The 23,154-nt window shown below is 44.0% G+C and overlaps 1 protein-coding gene across 1 annotated transcript in view; it reads right to left on the bottom strand.

The window, feature by feature from the left end:
• The window catches only part of NARS2 (asparaginyl-tRNA synthetase 2, mitochondrial), a 491,158-nt gene that overhangs the window by 63,876 nt on the left and 404,128 nt on the right, over positions 1-23,154 (bottom strand). The window lies entirely within an intron of this gene.

Raw genomic sequence — 23,154 nt, 5'->3', positions numbered from 1 at the left:
AAAACAGAAAATATATAGTATCTGCCTATATCTCTACTCTGTTTGCGGTAAGTAAGAGACAACCTCTCAGCCAGTATTGGACTGCTGGTGATATGGCTATATCCCGCTACCCATGTCCCGAGTGATATAAACAAAGCTGTGAGCTCTTCTACTTATCTGGATCTAGTGACTACTGAAAGAAAGTCCAGCACGAAGGTCAATATCTCCCCCACCCCGAACAAGAAGCGACTGGATCCAGAAGTGAGAACCTCAAGAACATACCTGAACCCCTCTCCTGGCCATTGACCCATCTGCCTGACCCTCTTCAAAAAAGAGGTAGCTACCTTTTACTAAATGCATGACATACACCTGACTTCCAAGGGTAGGATTCCCGAATACTTACCTTTGCCACATCGCCAATATCACTATAGGAACAACATCTTGGCCTGTTTTTCCCCAGTGCGTTTCATTTAGAAGGATGGTGTTAATTTGCAGGATTCAAGAGCACCTGATTCTTGCATTGAAGATAGAGCCTTGCACTTTGCCAGTGTGTTCTTTCCTAGTGGGAGGATCAGCGTCTTTGCACTTTTCTATAGCAGCTCAAGCAGAGTTGTACACCTAGAGCCCAATATTCGACTTTAGTTACCCGGTTAAGATGGCGGGAAGGTTGCAATTCAATGCATTCACCTTTTGTGGACAATCACAATCTCTTGGGTCCAGCCCTTGATAATGTTAGACCCCTGAAATGAAATGTACCGTGTCAGTACTTCAGTTTTGATGATTTCAGATGGAGATTGTATGACAACGATGCCCTGATAAAGCTCAATGTTTCTATTACCTTCAGCTCTATTAACCATTGCATCCTTGCCGCGCCGCTCCAACAGGGAGGAATCAGGAAGGACAAAATATTTTCTGACGGATAGGACTTATGTAGTAGGTCTAACGTGTGGATTTTTGTGAACTATGACTATGCCAGCCTGTCACATCCAGGACAATGCTCAATCTTTTATTTTCAAATATGTTTATTAACATTCAGTTAATAAACAATTACATTAATACCAGAATGATTATACTATACAGTTACTTCCCTTCGTACATCCGTGATCATAACAAAACACCTGTTTGTCAACTCCCAACTCCTTTGAAGGACAACTCTTAATCTAAAGCTCAAGGGCCATGTCACCCTGGTCTGTCCTCTTCAAGACAATATGCATGGTCCATGGACAATTCACCAGCAGGGCCCAGCTTACCTCCTTGAGGTTTTAAAATTGTATGTTTCGTGGAGATAGCTAAGGTCAGCCGATGTAAGCCTCTTATGTTTGTTTTTTTGGTAGTATTTCTTTATTGGCAATTTTGGCATGTTACATCACAGTGGTCATAGCATAATTGGTTACACATAACATCAGCATAAGAAAACAACATTGTAACTTCCCATGTGTCTTGTGAATCACACCAGTGTTAAACATGGGGCATATATAAAACATATATGGATGGAAGGGTGGGGGAACATAAGGTGGTGAAGAGACATATAAGGGGGTGGGGGGGTGATATGATGAGAGGCCTGAAGCTCCGAGGGGCAGTGGATCGGTGGATTGATGGGGGCCTGCATGCTCTGTCTTGTTTCATAGAGAGGGAGGATCTGGAACTGTTGTGGTGGTTGGACCGTCGACAATCTGAGGTAGTGCCGGTGCTGTTGATGTGCTAGGGTATTCGTGGCTTTGGAGCCCGGCAGATGATATAATGGATAGAGGTTGGTCGTCCGCACTTGTATGTTTCCACTTGGACCAGCCCTGTCAGCCTGTGGAGCTGATCCTCGGTGGCTCTGTCGTGTCAGGGTGGGGAGAAGGGGGGAGGAGGGGTGGGGAGGGAGAGGGGTTGGGGAGAAAGACGGAAGGCTAGTGGGGCCAATAAAAGAAAGCTAATAGTAATAACAATAATAGTAGTGATACCAATAGTAGATAGTAGTAGGAGTGGGGAGGCCACGGGGGTCATAGGGGTGGGTTCGGAGATACAGGGGGAGAGAGGGTGGAAAAGGCGGAGGGATATGAGGGTAAACGGGAGGGAGGGAGAGGGGGGAATGGTGGTGCGTTCGGGAGGTGTAGAAAAAGTTCTTAGATGTGTCGATAGGGATGTGTAGGTAAGGGTGTGCGTATGTGAGGGGTTAAGCATGCACCGGGGAGACGCAGGGCAGTCTGTTGTAGAGGTGGGGGACAGGGGTCCAGGGCCGACTGTATGTGTCTAAGCAGGGCTTTAAGTGGGATAAAAAAAACTGGGGGGTCTCTCAAAGGAGCGTGCCCAATGTAATTAGGGACGTGGCTTAAAACACGTAAGCCAAAAATCTGTGATTAGCATAGTGTGCGGCCCGACTTGTATTTTGCTGGTTCTGTATTGCATCCAGATATATTTTACAACAAGTAACATCATACCTACAAGTCAGGACTATTGGCTTTGTCAATGGCTGTTAGTTGCAAAAGAGAAATAAGCAGCAGCTGTGGCTTGTATATAATATTGAGAAAGCTTCCACTTCAAGCCCTGGTGACACCACAACAATGTTGCTGCTCTTAAGTCTCAGAAAGAGAAGGGAAATCCAGAGAGAAAATGACTCTCTTTAAAGGATATCCCTTCCCCGTACAACGCTCACCTGGCGTGAAGTCACGCAGTAACTTCTCCACTAGTGAGAAGCGAGCAGGAGTACATCCATGTGCCTGCTGTCACTGCAGTCTGGAAAAAAACAGACCGCCTGTGAAAGGGCACAAAACAGAGCACCATAGAGACCCGTTTCAAGCCCCCATATAAAAACCTGCCGGTGCTCAGACCCGGCCCACTTAAAGCCCTGTGTCTAAGCTGTATGTGGGAGGGGGAAGGTGGGGACTGTCGTTGTGTATGCGTCTAAGTCTGGTGGTCCTGCTTTAGCCGGGGCTGGGCTGTCCCCTATAGTGTTCTGCTCATCACTGGCGTCTGTATGTAGAAAAGGTTCCCACACTTGAAGGAACTCCTGCGACGGCAGGGATGGAGACCTCCACTGTCGCATGATACATATTTTCGCCGTGGCCAGTGCCGTGTGGAGAAGGCGGTGCTGTGGTCTCGAGAGCTCTGGAGCGTGCCGCAGGTCATGCAAAAGAATGACGGCTGGGGCAAGTGGTAACTGCAGGGGTATTGTGGCACTCAAGGTTTGTCCCACATATGACCATAGGGGTTGGACCGAGGGGCATTCACATATAATGTGGGTTATGTCGCAGTGTGAGTCCGTGCATCTCCAGCACTGAGCGTGTGGGAGTAAGTGTGCATTGAGCAGTTTCGCTGGTGACCAGTGCCAGTCATGTAGTATCCTGAAGAGATAGAATTTCAGTCTTGCCTCTCGGGTACCATGATCCAAGCCCTCTAGGAGCTCTGTCCAGTCCTCCTCCTCGTAGTCAATTGAAAGTCGGGTCTGTCATCTTGTGCGGAGGCATGTCGACAGGGGTTGGGAGAACAGGTGGGACGTGAATACCCCATAGAGTCCTGAGGACCTGAGACTGGTAGAGATGGAACCATGGTGTGTAGAACACTGTTGGAGGAGGTCAGTTGGTGTCCACAGAAGGGTGTTTTCCAAGTGGTGAAAAAGTTGATTGACACCACAAGCATACTATGCAGGGTGATTTCTTCACTGAATTTGTGTGACAGGATAAATAACCTGTGGTATTGCTGTAGAGGGATATGGAAACAGGCATCCTGCAGGTTCAACACCACCATCCAGTCTCCTAGATACAGGACAGATGAAATCTGGGCCAGCGTGAGCATGTTCAATTTGTCCTTCCACAGGAATAAAGGTGTTGAAGATCTAAAATAGGACGAGGGGCTTTGTCCTTCTAGATGAATAAATTAAGGGGTTGAAGATCTAAAATTGGGCGAGGACCTCTGCTCTTTTTCAGTACGAGGAAAGAACTAGAATAGAACCCAGTTCTGATCTCTTTGGCCGGTACCCTCCCTATGGCTCCTTTGCATAAAACAGCTTTAGCTTCCTGCAACAAAAGTGGCAAATAATCCTCTAAAAGCTGCTCTGATTTGGGTGAAAGATGCAGCAGGAATGGTAAGGAAAGGCAAGATGTAGCCTCATTGGACTATTTACCTGTCCGATGCTAACCTTGCTACTCATGGAGAAAATGACTGAACTTGCTTCCCACGGGGTGGTAGGGTGCTTCTAAGGGTAAACCAAAGCAGCCTAGAGGCTGCTGCCGGACGGGCTGGGCGTTTGTTGTCCTTGTGGGCCTTGACGTTGTCTGCTGGATTCCCCATCCCAAACCCCAATGGACTTGGTTGTCTGTTGTTGGGGTGGTGGCAATTGACACAGCATGAAGGAGAAACCCTTGGCAATGCCTAGAAAGGGGTGAAATGGTTGGAAATCCTGTTTTGCAGGCACTGAGAGATCAAGGAAGCACTCTGCGGGTCTACTCTCTTTGAAGCTATTGAGGATGGAGTTTGCATTCTCACCTAACAGGCGTAACCCATAGAAAGGCATATCCACGAGTGATGCTGGAAGCCCGTGGATCTCATTTATGCGTGGCGCCAGAGCACCACGTTAGTGATGACCAATCGGCATGAACAGTTGGTTGTGTCCAGGCCTCACCATATTTCGTACTGGACACATCCGGGCCATCCTGAATGTTACGTACCAAGTTGGCACGGAATTCTTCTGGGAATGCTGGCAAGTTCTCTGTGACTGTGTCTAATGATGAATGGGGTACTGTGGCAGCAAACATCTGTTATTGACTGCCCAGAAGGCAGGGCTAGCAGAAGAAAACATTCTATTCCCAAATGCCTCAGTGCTTTTTGACAGTCTGTCTGGAGGAGAGGGGGTATTAGGGAAGAACTGGGGTTAACCCTGCGAGCTGAGGCTTGTACTTTCAGGCTCTCAGGAGTAGGGCGGTGCATCAGGAATGCAGGGTCACACGGAGCAGGTCTGGAGCGATGTGCCACCTGTCTGTCAAAAGGGGAGCATGAGCAGGGTTTAGCCCTAATATCCATGATGGTGTCGGGTAAGGGTTTTGTTGAATGGCAGTAGTGGTTCAGGTTAGGCCTGTCCAGTTATGAGAACATTGGTTTTTATCTCAATGGAAGGCAACTGCAAATCTAATATTTCAGCTGACTATCTAAGGACCACAGCGAATGAAGCTTACTCTTCTATGAAAGAGCCCCGGGGATCCAAGCCCACTGGCCTTTTGTAGGTCCAGATAAAAATTGCCATCATTATATTGTGGGTAGAATTTATTCCCACTGGCACCATCATTCGATCAAACAGCTGTTGGAGCACTGAGGGCTGTTCCTATGCAAAGGCACTGTCTTATCAGGGTCAAAGGGTATTGGGCACATTGGAACTGTCCAGAACCTGACTTTGGCTGAGGTCGAGAAGGATTTAGTTCGGAGTCGGACAGAATAATGGGATCAATGTCCTCCTTTGACATCAGCGGCGTTTGTGACTGTGTGGCAGGAACTGGTATGGATCGTGATGCTGAGTGTGGAATCGAATCTGAAGTCGGAACTGAACCCAAAGCAAGTTCAGAAGGCACAGACGGTGGGTCAGTTGGCAGTAGATTAACTGGAGGCCTCTTCTGATTCATGGGGCCCAAAGGCATGTCAGAGGAAACCGAAGATGTTGAACATAGCATCGTTAAACATCTCAATCTGTTGTGCAGTCGCCGACAGATATGTAAATTCGGGGTGCATTTGGGATCAGGTGCTGAATCGGCTCCTCAGCAGGAAACTTGGATTCAGACAGAGGGGCACCTTGACGTCCTCTCGCAGCATCTCAGATGGAGAGTGGAGAGGCTGGGACAAGGTCCGCTTGGACTTCTTGTGCTTCTGTTTGGGTCTGCACTTGGACCAGCTCCAAGAGCGGAAACGGGTCTGTGTCCTCGACTAAGAGTGGGAGCAAAAGTGGAACTTAAACAACTTCCAGCGGTGCTTGAAGATGTACAGTTTGGTTTTGCATTCTCAGATCGAGTACAGTGCATCAGGGCATGGTTCTTGCTAGAAGTCATGGCCCAAACACAGACACACCTCATAGAGATCTGTCACACATATTTGTTTACAACACTCTCTACAAGCTGTACATCCTATAGTTTTAGGAGGGGGCTTGTTCACATGCATAATGGAAAAACATTTTCAAGACAAAAAACTTGCTAACTGAAGAGAAAAATTTAGGAGCTAGATTTGGATCCGCGTATGAAGGTATCAAAAGAAAGCAAGTGATGTCAGCATGCATGGGCAGTGCCTATATGTAGCCCCCACCCTCAATTTTGGAGTGGAACCGATCCAAGTGGGAGCAGCACAATGCCACCTACTGGCACGCAAGGGCTATTCATAAACATCTTCCAGATCCTGTCTAGCACGTGGTGATATTCTAAATGTGAGGAATCTGCTATTAGAAGTATCCATTGGAGTGTTGTCTAAAGTGGAATATACAATTAAGCAGGAACCTAGAAACTTTGCACTGGAGACAACTGTGAGTGTGAGTCCACCTGGTTTCAGGAAGTTGACCCAGCTCTGAAAAGACTATTCCGCTGTAATAGATTATACATGCACGAACTCTGTTTTTTGAAGGGCGAGTTTCAGGTAATAGCAGTCAGTATGAAAACTTAATTTTCAGAATATGCCTGCAGTGCAGGTTAGTGGGTTCCGCCATCAGGATCCCATTCAAAGAATTACAGGGATTAGGGCCAGGAAGTTCTAAAGACACTAGAATGTTCATTGTATTAATGTTTACCAGAGATAGAGGACTGGTTTATAATGGGTTGCTCCTAGCCTTTGTTTCAATAGGGCTTTTTTAGTGTCCGAATTCCTTAGAACCTCTCTTTGGCTCCACCATTAAGCTCCAAAGAATCACTTTCCAAAAGATTCTGGCTTTCTTAACCTGTAGACTGCAGAATTGTCTGCAAGTTTTTAGGTAGCCTACACTGTATTGGCATAGTCATGATGGGTCATTGGTAGACCACTTGCCAATATCACCTTATGGTCAATTTGATGGAATGGAAAAATCTCCCAGGGCACAGACAGTGGAAGGATAATTCCCTCAGACACTGTGCTTCATTGGGATACTAAGATAAGGTCAAAATTGAATGGAAGTTGGCAAACAATAGAACTAAGCAATGGTAGAACATCAGTCCATAACCTTAAAACTCCACCCTTTTGGGGAACAATGTTTATGTGCTGCATAGTGAGGTGAATGTCCCAACTCCTTGCTGCACTCAGGCATCACACATAGATCCTTTCAGAAACAATTGCAGAAAACCACTACACATTCTTGATCAAAAGGACCACACAAACACAATACATTGTTACAATAAAGTGTTAACAAATTTCAAAATTCTTGAGTTTTGCTCTTGTTTACTTTATCTTTTTGTTTCTTCCGCTTCCAAACAGCAAACAAGCTTTCATATCAGACATGTGTTTTGTCCCTTGCAGGAGAACTTTATCAACGTTGGAAAGGCGATCTAATAGAACACATTATCATCTCCCCTGTTTATGATCACAGAGAAAACATTATTTTTCCAGATCCAAAATACAGCCTTTTCATGCTGCTGTAATCAGGTACATGAGAGAACTCAGATAGGAAGAGGCTCCTATCATAGAAAACAGCACACTGGCTATCGGCTTAGATTCAGAATGGCGATGACAGGAACTGTAAACTAGAGATTGCTTTGTCCCAGTTATCACTCTGCCCTTTCCAGCTACTCCTGCAGGCATTCACAAACACTTGACACATGACAAGCTATCCCAGCTCATACTATAACGATAACCTTGTGAAAACAATTTATTATTGAACCCTTATCTGTTTTAGAAAGCCAAAAAGATACCAGTTTTAATGAAAATTATGTGGCATTTGGATGCCAACTGCAAATAATAAGTACCTTTTTACAACAGAACGCGTAATTTATGTAGATCTTTTTTTTAAATGATAAAACCACAGACGTGGGATGCTGCATTACACAGACTTTTGCTTGGATGTTACAGGGAGAAGTGTATACTTGCCTCACTTAGATTGTGGATAAAAATATTGAATATGAAAATTGAGGATTGTGGAGGCGGGGAAATGCTATAATGGGAACGCCGGTTACATGCTCTCTGAAAGAAATCACTTCATGTGCTTGTGATCTGTGTAAGTAGTGCGTTCACGAGGCACACTGTGCCTTTGATGAATAAGCAGGTTTGTTTGGATCTTTAGGAGCTCCGAGATGGTGGCCTAGTTAGGCAAGCCCTGCACAAATGCAAGAGAGCTGTGTTTGAAGTATCGTAAGATGGGTGCATTTTAAACTAGGTTCAAGTTAGACTCTATACATTCGGTAGAGCGAATTAAACCAATCCAACAAGGTGACCTCCTATTAGCTCACTCTTGAGCTACTCCACAGAGAAGCAGGAAACAGTCCTCCTCAGGGCTCTCCTTGGGTACTGCTTGATAGAGCCTCAACAAAAATCATCACATCTGAATTGGGGGTGCTGGTCACTTTAACAACTATCTAGAACAGAGTACAAGTACTCCTTCCACTTAGGCCCCTTTCCCGCTTTCAACAAGTTCGGATCGTTGGTGGCAACTCTCCATAATGTATGGGGCTTCTGGAAGGGATGGGAGCTTGACGATGTAAGTACTGCCATGCGGATGTCCTTCTCAAGAACAATTGCTTGCTTCTGAGCAATCGGTCTTAAATTCCACACATTTCCATCAGATAATTTAGGCACGATCTTTTCAGCCCTCATCACTGATAGAGGCTTTAAAAGGCTGGACACTCCCATCCTAACTTTCTGTCCCAGTTTTACTCTATCCCAATCACATTTCTGCCTCTTCCACCTTGCAAGCCACAACCAGCCACCTCATTCTCATGCCACTTTCTTATCGAACCAGTACTGTATGATATAACCAATGTGCATGGGTTGCCACACACAAAAAGTCACCTGAATGAAAAGGAAGATTGATATAGCCACATATGTCACCTATACTTCAAATTGTTAGAAAAAACGATCATGTTCTAGTAGCAAATACATATGCCTGTATCTTTTAGCCCTGAGGAAGACGTGGCCACCTGCCATGGGTGATGAAACACGTGTTGGCAAAAAACAGGGTGAAAAACAGAACTAAACAAGAACATATGAGAATAAACCTAACAAATACAAAGAAAGACAAGTATTGTTGATATCTGTTATTTATGTAATACATGTTGACATTTGCGTGTGCTGGGAAAACCAATTTTTTGTAACAAAACAAAGATGGATATCTCACTATGCCTCATCCATGGCCCTTCACTCAATGGCCATACATCATATCACCCAACGATCAGTGAAGAGGATGAAATAGTGGAAGATCAGTAGGTGAACAGGGACTTATATTCTGGAATGATTTCCACATTAATTTGAAATCTGAAGCCAGCTATATGTAGTTCAGGAAAGTTGTGAAACCTAATCTATTAAGACTTCCCTTTAGCTGAACTCGGCACCGAACAAGGGTCACCATCGAAGAAGTATGGAGAAGGTTAATCATCAGTTCATCTCATTTTATCTGCCTGTCATACTTTTGTACTCCGCCACACCTCAATCAGTGCTCTGAAATATTCAAGAGGAGGCAAGTTGTACTTTATAAAACTTCTCAATAAATATAGAAATAATTTCATGAGAAACAATGGAGATAAAGGTACAGTTGCAAGGGGGGGGGGGGGGAGGAACTTCTAGATTTTGGAAGATTGGAAAATGGAAAAATTAGATATCATACACAAAGAGAAAAGGGCAGATTATATACGGGCCTGCACTCGTTGCTCACTTTGCAGCAATCTAGAATAACTCAAATATGTAAACTGTGAGCAGCCCTTGAAAAATACTGTGGTGTCTTCTGACATACAGTACTTAACTTGCAGGCCACAGAAAGATTTGATGGATGCTGTGTTATCTATTGACACATTAAACAGATCTTTCCTGCTTATTCCTAACAAGGTTTATCACTTCATACCTACATCAGGCGTTTAGCCCACATTGTTGGAATAAAGCCCTATTTAAGAAAGATGACAGATCAGACCTGAAATATTCTAGGCCTATTTTATTGAATTACAAAATGGGGAAATATACTAGTAAACTATTGCGTTCACATCGTAAGGGTATAATCATCAATTCATTCACTCAATCTGATATCCAATTAGTTATCAAGGAAGGACTTGGGGAGTATTGAATGTTAGCACTTGTGGACATTAAGTCTCATTCAGAAGGGATAATATAGCTTCACTATAGACTACTCTAAGGAATATAGGAATAGATTTACTCTTATAAATTGTCTGGATCCAATTACAAATAGGTTTATATATTTCATTTAGCTATATTCAGTGCTTAATTTGTGAAAGAAAGTGTGTCGGTGCCCAAAGCTCTACTCAGAAGTCGGTGGCTGGTGCAAATAGACGTCGGCGTGCCAAATACCAGTAGTCTTTAACTCACTATCAGACACTCTCTACCCCTTTTTCTCACTCTTGCTGGTTCGTGCATTGTGTTTGTGACAAGTTCACCATTTTTTTCTTCCTCTGTCATTCCGAATTGTGTGTTTTTCCCTCTCTTCTAAATATCTGATACGGATAAATAAGTGCCTGTCCCCAAAAGTAAGTGCTGGTGCCCTCCACGGCAACTACTGGCTCAAATTAGGCTCTGGCTATGGTCCTCATAAAGAACTGACTGAAACTGTTTAGTCAACTAGGGATGTCAGAGAGGAACTTGCAGATGGATCATAAAATGTTTGAGTGAGCATGATGTACATTGAATCAGAATAAGATATTGTATAATTAATGTCTCCAAAATTAAAGTTTATGTGTCAAGGTGGAAAAAATAAAAAAGGGAGGCTCTTGAAAGGTGAGCAACAACCTATAACAAGGTTTCATTCTTTCAGGGATCTAGGAATTAGGTTTAGTACACGTGTGATCTGTAATGAACAGATAAATAACAAAAAATAATGACTGAAGCAAACTGAGTAGTCATTATGGTTTCAACATTCTGGGGAGTTGTCCTGTGACTGCCATGGTGCAAATTTCAAAAGCTAAGTCAGCAGCTAGTGCACAATATTCAAACAGTTTCTAAAGATATGCAGACTTGTCACACACGAAACAGGAGGAGACGGATTCCTCTGTAAATGGTTGAACAGTCTCGGGTCAAAATCAGTTTTCATTTTAAACACAAGGTAGGTCTGAATTACATAAGTGATGGCAAAAATAATTCTGTACTATTGCTATGGGTGTCAGTATGCTGGAACAGCAAGGAAGAATTCATTAAAGCAATTACTAAAGATATATGTTCTATGACTCCAGCTATCTAGATTATCATGCATAAGTTACAGAAGGGTGCAGTTACACAGAAGTAATTGTCCGCTTTGGTATGTTGACAGAAGAAATGGACTAAGAGGTGCAAAAATGTGGATCTGTGAGAGGTTTTATCATACAACCATGACATCACGAGTAACCAATGAACTGAAGAAAACTTTGGCTGAAGCATATCTCCTCCTTAATAAGAATTAAAAATAAAACCTTCATTTTCATAAAGGACATCCTTCATCACATCTTGCATTTCACAGCGCAGTGTATAACAGGAGTGACCAGGAGCTAATTTCATATCACTTCAAGCCACTTTATAGTCACTTTATTGTTCTTTGAAGAATGAAAGGGTGAATTGGCTTTCCTGAACATGAACTTGTGATCCCAAGATCACTGCTCTGTAAATCAACAGCGAGCACTAAATCATCTTGCTGGTATAGCCTAATAGTGTAAAGATGTAATAATATAAAATCTTGAGGACCCCAGAGCCACAGGGTAGGATTTCCAACTTTCTGATGCAAGACTTAGTTCAGTGCATCAACAATGAATTGAAAAGGGGGTGTGGCTTGGCAGCCGAAAAAGATGGCTGCCTAGTTGTGAGCTATGCATGGCGCCACCTTTAAATCGACTCCGGCACCGTGATCTTGGCGGGGGGTGGGGGGTGGGAGGGGGAGGGGGAAGAGTGCAGAACACATCTCTAAGATGTAAGGAGACCATGGTTTCTTCTGAAATCTTCTTCCATGTCACTAATTACCTTCGGACTTCATCGCCACTGCCTCAGAGGTAAATGCCGGTCACGGCAGCCATTTTCTTTTTTTTTTCTATTTCTGTCAGAGTGACTACGTTTTTCCTGGAGTTGTCCTATAGTGAGCATTTTGCTTCTCCGTAATATATCCCAGTATGCCTTCTTTTAATTGCCTGCATTAAGACATGTAATATATATCACCACTTTTTGGAGGAATATTATAATTTCGAGACAGACTCCTCTCATTTTCTATTCTGTATTTCACCACATGCTTCCAGGCTATTTTGCGTGATAATTTTTATTTACCTTATTTTTTCTTTGAACTTCCCTTGCCTGACCTCACCAGCAGTTATTGGGAAGATTGCAGAGACTGAAAATTAAAACCTCCTTTTCAGATGGAAATTCAATAATTCTTTACTAAAATACATTGAGTTTTCTTAGCTTTCACTTCTTTTGTTTCCAAATTTCTAAACATTCACGACCATACTTTATCAATTCCATTAGTGTGGGACACATTTAAGGCTACTGCTTGTGATTTTATAATTGATCACGTATCCAAAAAGAAACAGAAATATGCTAAAGAACACCATTCGATACTTGCTTCCATGAAAATAGAAGTCTAATACCACCCTCGAGACTTAGTCTCAGCTAAAATGAGATTCATTGAAATGTGTACTCATACTGCATCCACCACCTTATACAAAAGTAGTGCTTGTTATTATGGTGGTTCAAACAAGGCTAGTAAGTTACTAGCTAATTAACTCAAGATCAAAAAGCAACGTACTTCAATTGATTCCTTTAAGACTTCTCAAGGCAATCACATTTTCAAGGATACTGAAATCCTTAGTGAATTTGAAAAGTTCTATCAAACTTTATATACTCCTGATATTGTCACTCTTCAATCTTAGATATATACTTATGGAGGAAACCCTGTCAATTCTAAAGTAAGTAGCATTGATTTTTCCTCTCTTGAGAAATACATAATTCCTTCAAGAAATCTTTTCTGCTGCCTCTTGAGGTAAAACTCCTGGCCCAGATGGCTTTCCTGTGGAATTTTCCCAGCATTTTTCTTACATATTGGTGCCAAGTTTACTACAATTGTTTCATTTCATCACTTCCTCCGTTACTACTACTGGTACATCCCAGGAGGCCATCATTTGTCTCATCCATAAAGAGGGTAAAGATCCAACTTCTTGTAAAAATTATCGACCAATCTCTCTAGTTAATGTTGATTACAAAATATTTGCAAAATGTCTTAAATAGAGCCTCTCATTCACCCTATTCCCTAGCGCAATCACCTTCGATGCTGAGAAAACCTTTAATAGGTTAGGGAGGGATCATATGTTTAAGTTCTTACATTGGCATGATTTTGGACAGAGATAATTTATTTCATTATACAATTCACTTAAGGCTTCAGTGGTAGTGAAGGGTAGGACTTTCCCTTATTTTACACTTCATAGAGGTGTACATTAGTGTTTCTCACGATCTCATCTTCCGTTCCTTCTGGCATTGGAACCCTTTCTTTCGTGTATTCATGACAATTCCTTAATTTCTGGCCTGTATTGGGCGATTCTCAATTGAAAGTAGCAGCCTAAGCAGATGACATTCTTCTTTTTGTGTCAAATCCAGATACGTCCATACCAGCATTACTATGGGAATTCTCTCTCTTCTCATCTGTCTCTGATTATAAAATTAATAATGACAAAACTGAAATCCTTCCCTTAACAAGCCTTGTATTAAAACCTCATTTGAACCATCAGGATTAATATGGAATTCTTCCAAAATAAAATATTTGGGTCTTTGGTTTACTTCTTCTATTAACGAGACAGTCACTATAAATCTTCGGGAAGTACTGTCTAAATCAGAATCTTTAACTTATAATTGGAACCCTTATCCTGGTGGGGTCATTTAGATTCTGTTAAAACAATTGTCTTACCCACTATTCTTTATACCATTTTGATAATACTGGTTACATTGCCCTCACTTATTTTAAGAAACTTGATTCTCTTTTGAAATTTTTGTAGCAGACGGAACAATCTCTAATTTCCCTGAGCAAATTTAAGAAAAACACATGGGAGAGAGGGATACACTTCCCAGATTTTCATCAATATCACAAGGACTTTTGACTTTGTCTGGCTTATTTTTGGCAAAGAAAATCAGCTTTCCCTTTGTCTGCACTATGGTGGGAAATTGACCAAACGTTACTTACTCCTTTCTCTTTTTGAGAGGTTCTTTTTTTTCCTCGCACCCCTGGAGTCTTACTCCGGTGGTGATCATCCATCCTTATTCGTTATTATCATTTTATCTCACCCCGTCCTCTTCCTTTTTGTAAAGAGTTTCTTAATTTGACTTTATGGCATAATAAAGGCCTTACATTTTAAAATGGATGTCTTTATTGTAAATATTTAAGGGATTACTATATTATTTTGGTATCTGACCTCTTCAAGATACTGACCCTATTAAGTTTTCCCAATTTCAATTAAAATGTATTTGTCCTATTTCATTCCAGTCTCGATTTTCTTTTCTAAAACATATAGTACTTGATGCTCTTTATTCTGTAGATAACTCTCAGGATTCAGCTCTCATTACTAATAGCCTACTTCATCTTTTATATATATGCATGCCAAAGCCCCTCTTCTTTCTAAATTACTTTCTTCAACTGTACTGAGACCTAAATCTAGAATTATACTAGCATGGGAAAAAGATATTAGTATTACCTGGCCAATATCTTTTTGGGATAAACTTTGACTAAAAATCCATAAAACCGCTAGAACAGTCAGTATCATCCAGACCCTTTTTTCTACATAACCGTCTTTTCATTACTCCTACCCTGTCTGCTAAATTTTCCCAACCATCATCCGATAGTTGCTGGTCTTGTTCTCAGCCCAATTGTGACATACTGCATATGCTATTCTGGTGTCCTCATACTTTGACCTTATGGTACAAAGTGTGAAATCAAATCAAGTTGATTTAGTATTTTTAGATTTTGTACTTTGAGTATTTCGAATCGATTTCTTGGAAGTCTTGCTGATCCTACTGATTTGCCCTTATTTCATTGGCCATTGCTTTTCAACTAATAATCCTCAATTGGAAGTGTTCTTCAAAGCATGGCGGTCTGCATTTTGTAATCACCATCGATTGGATAGGGTATTTGTGGGCTCATCAGTACTTGCAGTTAATAGATATTCATTTTGGCTCCCACTAACAACATATTTGGACACTGTTAGTGCAACTTTCTCACATGTACCATCTGTAACATCAGAAACTGTGAAGCTGCCTTGAACATCTACTGCCTCTTCTCTCCTGCAATTATGCATTTGTTATTCTGTCATTCTTTACTTTTTCTCCTTCCTCCTGAAAATATGTTCTTTCTATTCGCTTGTTAGAAATGTGGTTTCAAGTTGGCAGTGGTTTGCACCCTGTCCAAGTAGGGACACTCACTCTAGTCAGGGTATGGGAGTCGCATAACTAAGATATCCCCCTTGGTAACTTGGCACAGTCAGTCAGGCTTTTCTCAGAGGCAGTGTGTAAACTATTTGTGTACACACGTACACACACGTACACACACGTACACACACACACACACACCAACACACACACACACACACACACACACACACACACACACACACACACACACACACACACACAAAAAGGACACCATGCACATTAAGAAAAATAAGCGATATTTATCTGAATAAAACAAACCAAAACAACAAAATTCTAACATACACAAGCCAAGATATACATTTTTAAAGATTAAATGCAATTGTAGTTCCTTGAAATCAATGGATGTACTTGACTAGGCCAAAGTACCTTAGATAAGTTAAAAAGCAAAAGACAATGTGAGGCGCAGGGCAGGTGAAGCTTCGGAAAAGCCAGCATTGCATCAGCTCCTTACTGATTCAGGGGAGGTGATGCGTTAGTTCATTACTGCTAGGCAGGGGAGGTGAGGCATTCGTTCTTTACTGGCATAGGGGAGGTGATGCGTTGTTCACAACATGACGAGTTGGTTCCTTACTACGGCGTCGGTGACAAAAGCGGCGCCAAAGGACGGTGTGTCGATGATCCAATGAAAGTCAAGCTGCGCTGCGTTGGTTTCCCATGGTCAGAGCAGGCACAGCGCCGGAGTCGGTGCGTCAGGGACTTCGGTGATGTGGTGCTCAAAACTCACACTGCGTCAATCTCTCGTAGGTGCTGCGACAGAAATCTGGGGCTTGCATTGTAAGTCGTGGTCATTGCATCGAGCGGGAAACATGCTTCGGTGCAGGCAGCGGCAACGCGGTGAGTTTTGTAAGGATGCTCCACTTTCAAATGACGCCGTGAGCCAATGCATTGATTTCTCCTTCTTGTTGCACCAGAACTCACTTCCGAGGGCCTAGGAACTGGATTTGGCACCACTTGGCAAAACAGGACTCTCAGCAAGAGAGCACAGGTGCTGGTAGGAGAAGTCTTTGATAGCTCTGAGACTTCTTAACAGGAGGCAAGCTCAACTCAATCCCTTGGGGAATCGCAGAAAGCAGGCTGTAGATAGCAAAGTCCAGTCCTTTCACTCCCAGGACAGAAGCAGCAAGCAGCAGCAGACCAGCAAAGCAAACAGCAGAGTGGCAGTTTCTCCTGACAGCATCCACCTCATCTTCCTGGCAGAATGTCCTCAATCCAGAAGTGTTATGAGTATATTATTATTATTATAGTGATTTGTAAAGCGCGCGATTACCAAGTAGGTGTCCTGGCGCTGTCCACTACTCCCTGCTCCTAAAGGTCGAGTTATTTGCCGAACAACCAGGTCTTCAATGCCTTCCTGAAATGCAATAGGTTATCGATGCGTCTCAAGTGGAGCGGCAGTCCGTTCCAAAGCTTAGCTGCCCCGTGCGAAAAGCTACGTCCTCCCCAGCGGGCTTTTTTTATGACAGGGACCGTGATCAAACTGGCTTCTGACGAGCGAAGACGCCGGGCAGGAACATACCTTATGAATCGTTTTGTAAGGTAGTCAGAGCCATCTCCATTCAAGGCCTTGAACACCAAGCCAAGAGACTTAAACTGGACTCTACTTTTAATTGGAAGCCAGTGTAGGTCTCGGATGGCCTTTGATATGGGAGAAAATTTCGGGATGCCAGTTAGCAGTCTGGCAGCCGCATTCTGCAATAGCTGTAAACTGTGCAGCAGGTTTTCCTGAATATTCAGGTACAGACTATTGCAGTAATCCAACCTGGACGTTACAAGTGCCATTACCACCGTTTGTCGGCATTCATAAGGTAGCAGGAACAAAATCTTTTTCAGCATTCTCAGGATAAAGCCCGTTTTAGAGGCTACCGCCTTAACCTGTAATGCCATGGTAAGTTTGTCGTCCACCACCATCCCGAGATTTTTTACTTTGTTGACCGGGCTAGGGAGGGCCCCCAGTTCCTGCGGCCACCATAATGGGGTCCAGAAACTAGGGTTGTTCCCAAACAGCATGACCTCGGTCTTGTTTGAGTTCAGCCTAAGGCAGTTGCTAGCCATCCAGTGGGCCACATCCGACATACAGGCCTGGAAATTGTGGTCCATCCCCAATTCACAGCCAGGAAGTAGAGACACAACTATTTGCGTGTCATCCGCGTACGAGGTGACACTGAAACCGTGGCATCGAATAATGGGAGCAAGGGAGGACACGTAAATATTAAACAAGGTGGGACTCAGTGAGGACCCTTGCGGGACCCCGCAGGGTAAAGAAAAAGGTAGGGAAGAAAAATTTCCTAAGGCAACTGTTTGGCTCTGCTCTGAAAGAAAGGAATTTAGCAATTCCCATGCTTTTTGCTGAATTCCACCTTTCCTCAATCGGTCCATCAACAAACCGTGATGGACCGTATCAAACGCGGCCGATAGATCCAAAAGGATCAAGGCCGCTCTGCCTCCCTGATCCACCGCTGACCTGATCTGTTCTGTGGCCGTGATCAGAGCGGATTCGGTGCTGTGTCCCTCCCTAAATCCGTGCTGGGAAGCATCCAGCAAAGAAGTTTTCTTCACAAACGCAGTGAGTTGTTGGTTCATTGCCTTCTCCACTAGTTTAGCTGGAAGGGGGAGACGGGAGAAGGGCCGGAAGTTGTTCGGATCAGACGGATCCAGACTGGGTTTTTTCAGCAGAGGGAGAATAGAGGCCTCCTTCCAAACTTTTGGAAATGTTCCTCCTTCAAACATGCCATTAAAAATAGGTGTAAGGTGGATGGCTATAGGCACCGGGGCCAGTTTAATGATTTTTAATCGGCAAGGGTCTAGAGGGGATCCAGAATTGGCTTTGGCAAGTAGGTCCAAAGTGTCTTGTAAAGTGAGAGGCCTAAAGCCTCCAGGATGATCGACGTCGTTGCCCCCTCTTTGGCCACCTGCTCGGACTCCCGCTCAATCCTAATTGAGTCGCAGAGACTGGTAAAAATGTTAATAACTTTGAAAAAAATGAAGCAATTTTTTCACAAAGCTCTGTACTAGACGGGACGGAGGCAGATTTGACTGAGGTTAACTTAGTAATTGTGTAAAAAAGCTCTTTCGTTGAGTTTTTAGCTGCTGATATCTGAGCAGCGTAATGCTTTTGTTTGGCCTCACGTAACATGCGTTTATATGTGGCCAAGCTTGCCAGATATAGCACTTTTTCCTCCTCAGTATAACCCTTCCTCCATTTACGTTCCAATCTCTTACATGTACATTTTTGCAATTTAAAGGGGGCTGAGGGCACCATTCTTTTAAAAACGGCTTGTTTGGGAGGAGCGAGGTCTACACAGGCCTGCGTAAGCCATTTTGTGTAGGACAATGCAGCCTACTCCATGTTGCTGGCAATGGGTATGGAAGAGGTGGTAAGTACTTTAGATAGAGTCTCAGCTTCCACCCTGTTCCAGGCTCTGACTTCTTTCCGCTCTGTTTGGTACTGCCCATTGGCTGTGTGGGGTGTGGGTCTGCGATTAAAGCGGACTCCCGCATGGTCTGACCAGGCCAGAGGTAACAGAGCTGAAAAAGATAGTTCAGGGGTGTTAGAAAAAACCCCATCAAGGGTGTGTCCAGCCAAATGAGACGGGCCAGTTACATGTTGTGACAGCTCTGCTGTTTCCATAAGATTTAGGAGGCGAGCCGTGTCTGGCTCGTCTGCCTGCTCGAGGTAAAAATTAAAATCCCCTAGTATGGTATGCGAATTCCCCAACAGGGCATCCTCTAACAGGGTTCCTAATGTGGGAAAAAAAGAGTGTTTAGCACCAGGGGGTCTGTAAATGAGGATAACCTTTAAAGGAAAAATTATTTGTTAACCTAAGATTAAATGCGAGTGCTTCGCAAGCCGGCAGAGAAAGCGCCTTAAAAGTTCCCTGAAATGCGCTATGATATAGGACGGCCAGACCGCCGCCCCTCTTATTAGGTCGGTTGAGAACCTCGCAGTGAAAACCAGGGGGGGTGGCTTTGACTAAGTCTGGGCCGGATGCCTCGTCCGTCCAGGTTTCTGTGATGAAAGCGATTTTGATGTCTAGATCCATCAGTAGATGAGCACATTCAACGCTGTGCTTCACCAGTGATCTGGCATTTATAAGAATACAGGAAACGGACTCCCACACAGCACTAGCTGAGAGTCCGTCCTCTGTCATGGCTTTGTTGGGTCCTGAGCATATTGATCGAAATGGCGTTAAGCAATTAGGGCAAGAGTCAGGGGACTGAGAGTAGCCAGTCTCAGCCGGCCGGCGAGTACATTTGCCATTAGTTCCCCTCGAGTTTAGCTCCAGCAAAGTGGCTCTAGAGTAATGACGTCGTTTATGCATACCAGAGTGCAACTGGGCAGAGTGTTGTGCGCGGAGCACGACCTGGGCGCGGACAGGCGCAGACGGGCTTGCCTTGGGCGCGCCTTCGACGCGCCAGTGGCGCGGTCGCGCCAGTGCCCCTAATGTAGACGTCTCAGAAAGACTAGACCGCCCAACTGAACTTGCCTCCAAGATGGCCGCCGCTAACCTGTAAGCCCGTTCCACAGGTGAAACCTGTTCGGGTCTATGCTGCGTCAGGGGCGTAAGAGGAGCAGGGTAAGAGGAGCAGGGTAAGAGCAGCTACAATGCGCTGTTAGTTTTAATTAAAATCATTTTAAAACCAGATGTGCAAAATAAGCGTACCAACAGATGTGCAAATATAATGTAGCAAGCAACTGTTCTAAAACAGGTAAAAACCAGTCACCTCGAGCCGCGCTGTGCGGTGAATGCTGCCTGTCAAGATTGTATCGCGCTTTTCCTACCCCCGGCTCAAGCCTCAGGAGTGTGTGGACAGAGCGCGGTCGCGCCAGTGCCCCTAATGTAGACGTCTTAGAAAGACTAGACCGCCCAACTGAGCTTGCCTCCAAGATGGCCGCCGCTAACCCGTAAGCCCGTTCCACAGGTGAAACCTGTTCGGGTATATGCTGCGTCAGGGACGTAAGAGGAGCAGGGTAAAAGCAGCTACAATGCGCTATTAGTTTTAATTAAAATCATTTTAAAACCAGATGTGCAAAATAAGCGTACCAACAGATGTGCAAATATAATGTAGCAAACAACTGTTCTAAAATAGGTAAAAACAAGTCACCTCGAGCCGCGCTGTGCGGTGAATGCTGCCTGTCAAGATTGTATCGCGCTTTTCCTACTCCCGGCTCAAGCCTCAGGAGGGTGTGGACAGAGCACGGTCGCGCCAGTGCCCCTAATGTAGACGTCTCAGAAAGACTAGACCGCCCAAATGAACTTGCCTCCAAGATGGCCGCCGCTAACCTGTAAGCCCGTTCCACAGGTGAAACCTGTTCGGGTCTATGCTGTGTCAGGGGCGTAAGAGGAGCAGGGTTAGAGCAGCTACAATGCGCTGTTAGTTTTAATTAAAATCATTTTAAAACCAGATGTGCAAAATAAGCGTACCAACAGATGTGCAAATATAATGTAGCAAACAACTGTTCTAAAACAGGTAAAAACCAGTCACCTCGAGCCGCGCTGTGCGGTGAATGCTGCCTGTCAAGATTGTATTGCGCTTTTCCTACCCCCGGCTCAAGCCTCAGGAGTGTGTGGACAGAGCTCGGTCGCGCCAGTACCCCTAATGTAGACGTCTTAGAAAGACTAGACCGCCCAACTGAGCTTGCCTCCAAGATGGCCGCCGCTAACCCGTAAGCCCGTTCCACAGGTGAAACCTGTTCGGGTCTATGCTGCGTCAGGGACGTAAGAGGAGCAGGGTAAAAGCAGCTACAATGCGCTGTTAGTTTTAATTACAATCATTTTAAAACCAGATGTGCAAAATAAGCGTACCAACAGATGTGCAAATATAATGTAGCAAACAACTGTTCTAAAATAGGTAAAAACCAGTCACCTCGAGCTGCGCTGTGCGGTGAATGCTGCCTGTCAAGATTGTATCGCGCTTTTCCTACTCCCGGCTCAAGCCTCAGGAGTGTGTGGACAGAGCGCGGTCGCGCCAGTGCCCCTAATGTAGACGTCTCAGAAAGACTAGACCGCCCAACTGAACATGCCTCCAAGATGGCCGCCGCTAACCCGTAAGCCCGTTCCACAGGTGAAACCTGTTCGGGTCTATGCTGCGTCAGGGGCGTAAGAGGAGCAGGGTAAAAGCAGCTACAATGCGCTGTTAGTTTTAATTAAAATCATTTTAAAACCAGATGTGCAAAATAAGCGTACCAACAGATGTGCAAATATAATGTAGCAAACAACTGTTCTAAAATAGGTAAAACCAGTCACCTCGAGCCGCGCTGTGCGGTGAATGCTGCCTGTCAAGATTGTATCGCGCTTTTCCTACTCCCGGCTCAAGCCTCAGGAGTATATGGTGTCACAGGTCCAGTACTTATACCCATTTCAACCTTTGAAGTAGGCAAACTTCAAAGAAAGGTCTCTGTTGTGCAGAAGACCCTGTCTTTTCCTGCCCTGGCTCCAGACACACTAAAGGGGGCTGGAGACGGCTTTGTGTGAGGACAGGCACAGCCCCATTCAAGTGTCAGTGTCAACTCTTCCTACCACTCTAGCTCAGGAAGACCAATCAGCCTGGTGATGGGCCATCAGGATATGCAAGCCACACCTCAGCTCCCTTTTGTGTGACTATTCAGAGTGAATGCACAAAAAACCCAACTGTCACCTTAACCCAGATGTGTATTCCACAAACAGGCAGAGGCACAGAATGGTTGAAGACACCAAGCTCCAATTTTCTATCAACTCCCAATTGGCAGATACACTTGTAGGATGTTACATGGCAGCTGCAATGCCAACCTATGGGAGGGAAAGGCCTAGCTATAGAGAAACACAAAATTAGCAGTATTCCACTACCAGGACATGTGCAACACCACAGTACATGTCCAACCTTTTAGCTACACTGCACCCTTTAAAACTGCGCGCAGACACTGCAGTGGCAGGTCTGAGACATGGTTGGAAGGCTACCCATGTGAGTGGCACAATCAGTGCTGCAGGCCCATTAGTAGTATTGGATTTACAGGCCCTGGGCACACGCAGTGCACTATACTAGAGACTTATTAGTAAATCGGATATGCCAATCATGGAGACACCAACTACTTTACACTCTAGACAAAGAGATTATGCACTTTAGCAATGGTTAGCAGTGGTAAAGTACCCAGAGCCCTATTGTGAATAAAAAGAAGCTCAGAAAAATAGAAGGAAGAAGCAAAATGTTTGGGGATAACCCTGCAAAAAGGGCCAGACCCAACAGAGTGGTTACCTACTACTACACTTTCCAGGTTTTTATGACTTGTTGGATTTGTTGTATTAAAAAATAAATAGGGAAAGATGGCACGAGACACAGTGTAATGTAAATAACATTTGACTGCAACAATTACTCTGTAGAGAAAATGTGCACTTTTTATGCTAAATTATGCAATAAATATTTAATTGCTGGAATTTGGGCAATGTGATTACTTGATTACAATCAATAATCCGAGCATATATTTTGCTTCTGGAAATACTTTGTTGGTTCCCAATGTGTCAAAATGAAAGTTGAGCTATTTTCTACAACTTCCTCAAATTTTACTTCATCATAAATATTTTAGAGTTGTATTCACATAGGCGACTAATAATTGTCTTTATTGCAGTACTAGGGAATTCTATATATACTCGGTTGTTTTAGGATTTACAAAATCCCATATTGTAAAATGCCCACAAATGG

Source organism: Triturus cristatus, chromosome 8 (assembly GCF_964204655.1).
Source record: "Triturus cristatus chromosome 8, aTriCri1.1, whole genome shotgun sequence".
Lineage (NCBI taxonomy): Eukaryota > Metazoa > Chordata > Amphibia > Caudata > Salamandridae > Triturus > Triturus cristatus.
This window is presented reverse-complemented; position numbering and strand designations above follow the sequence as displayed.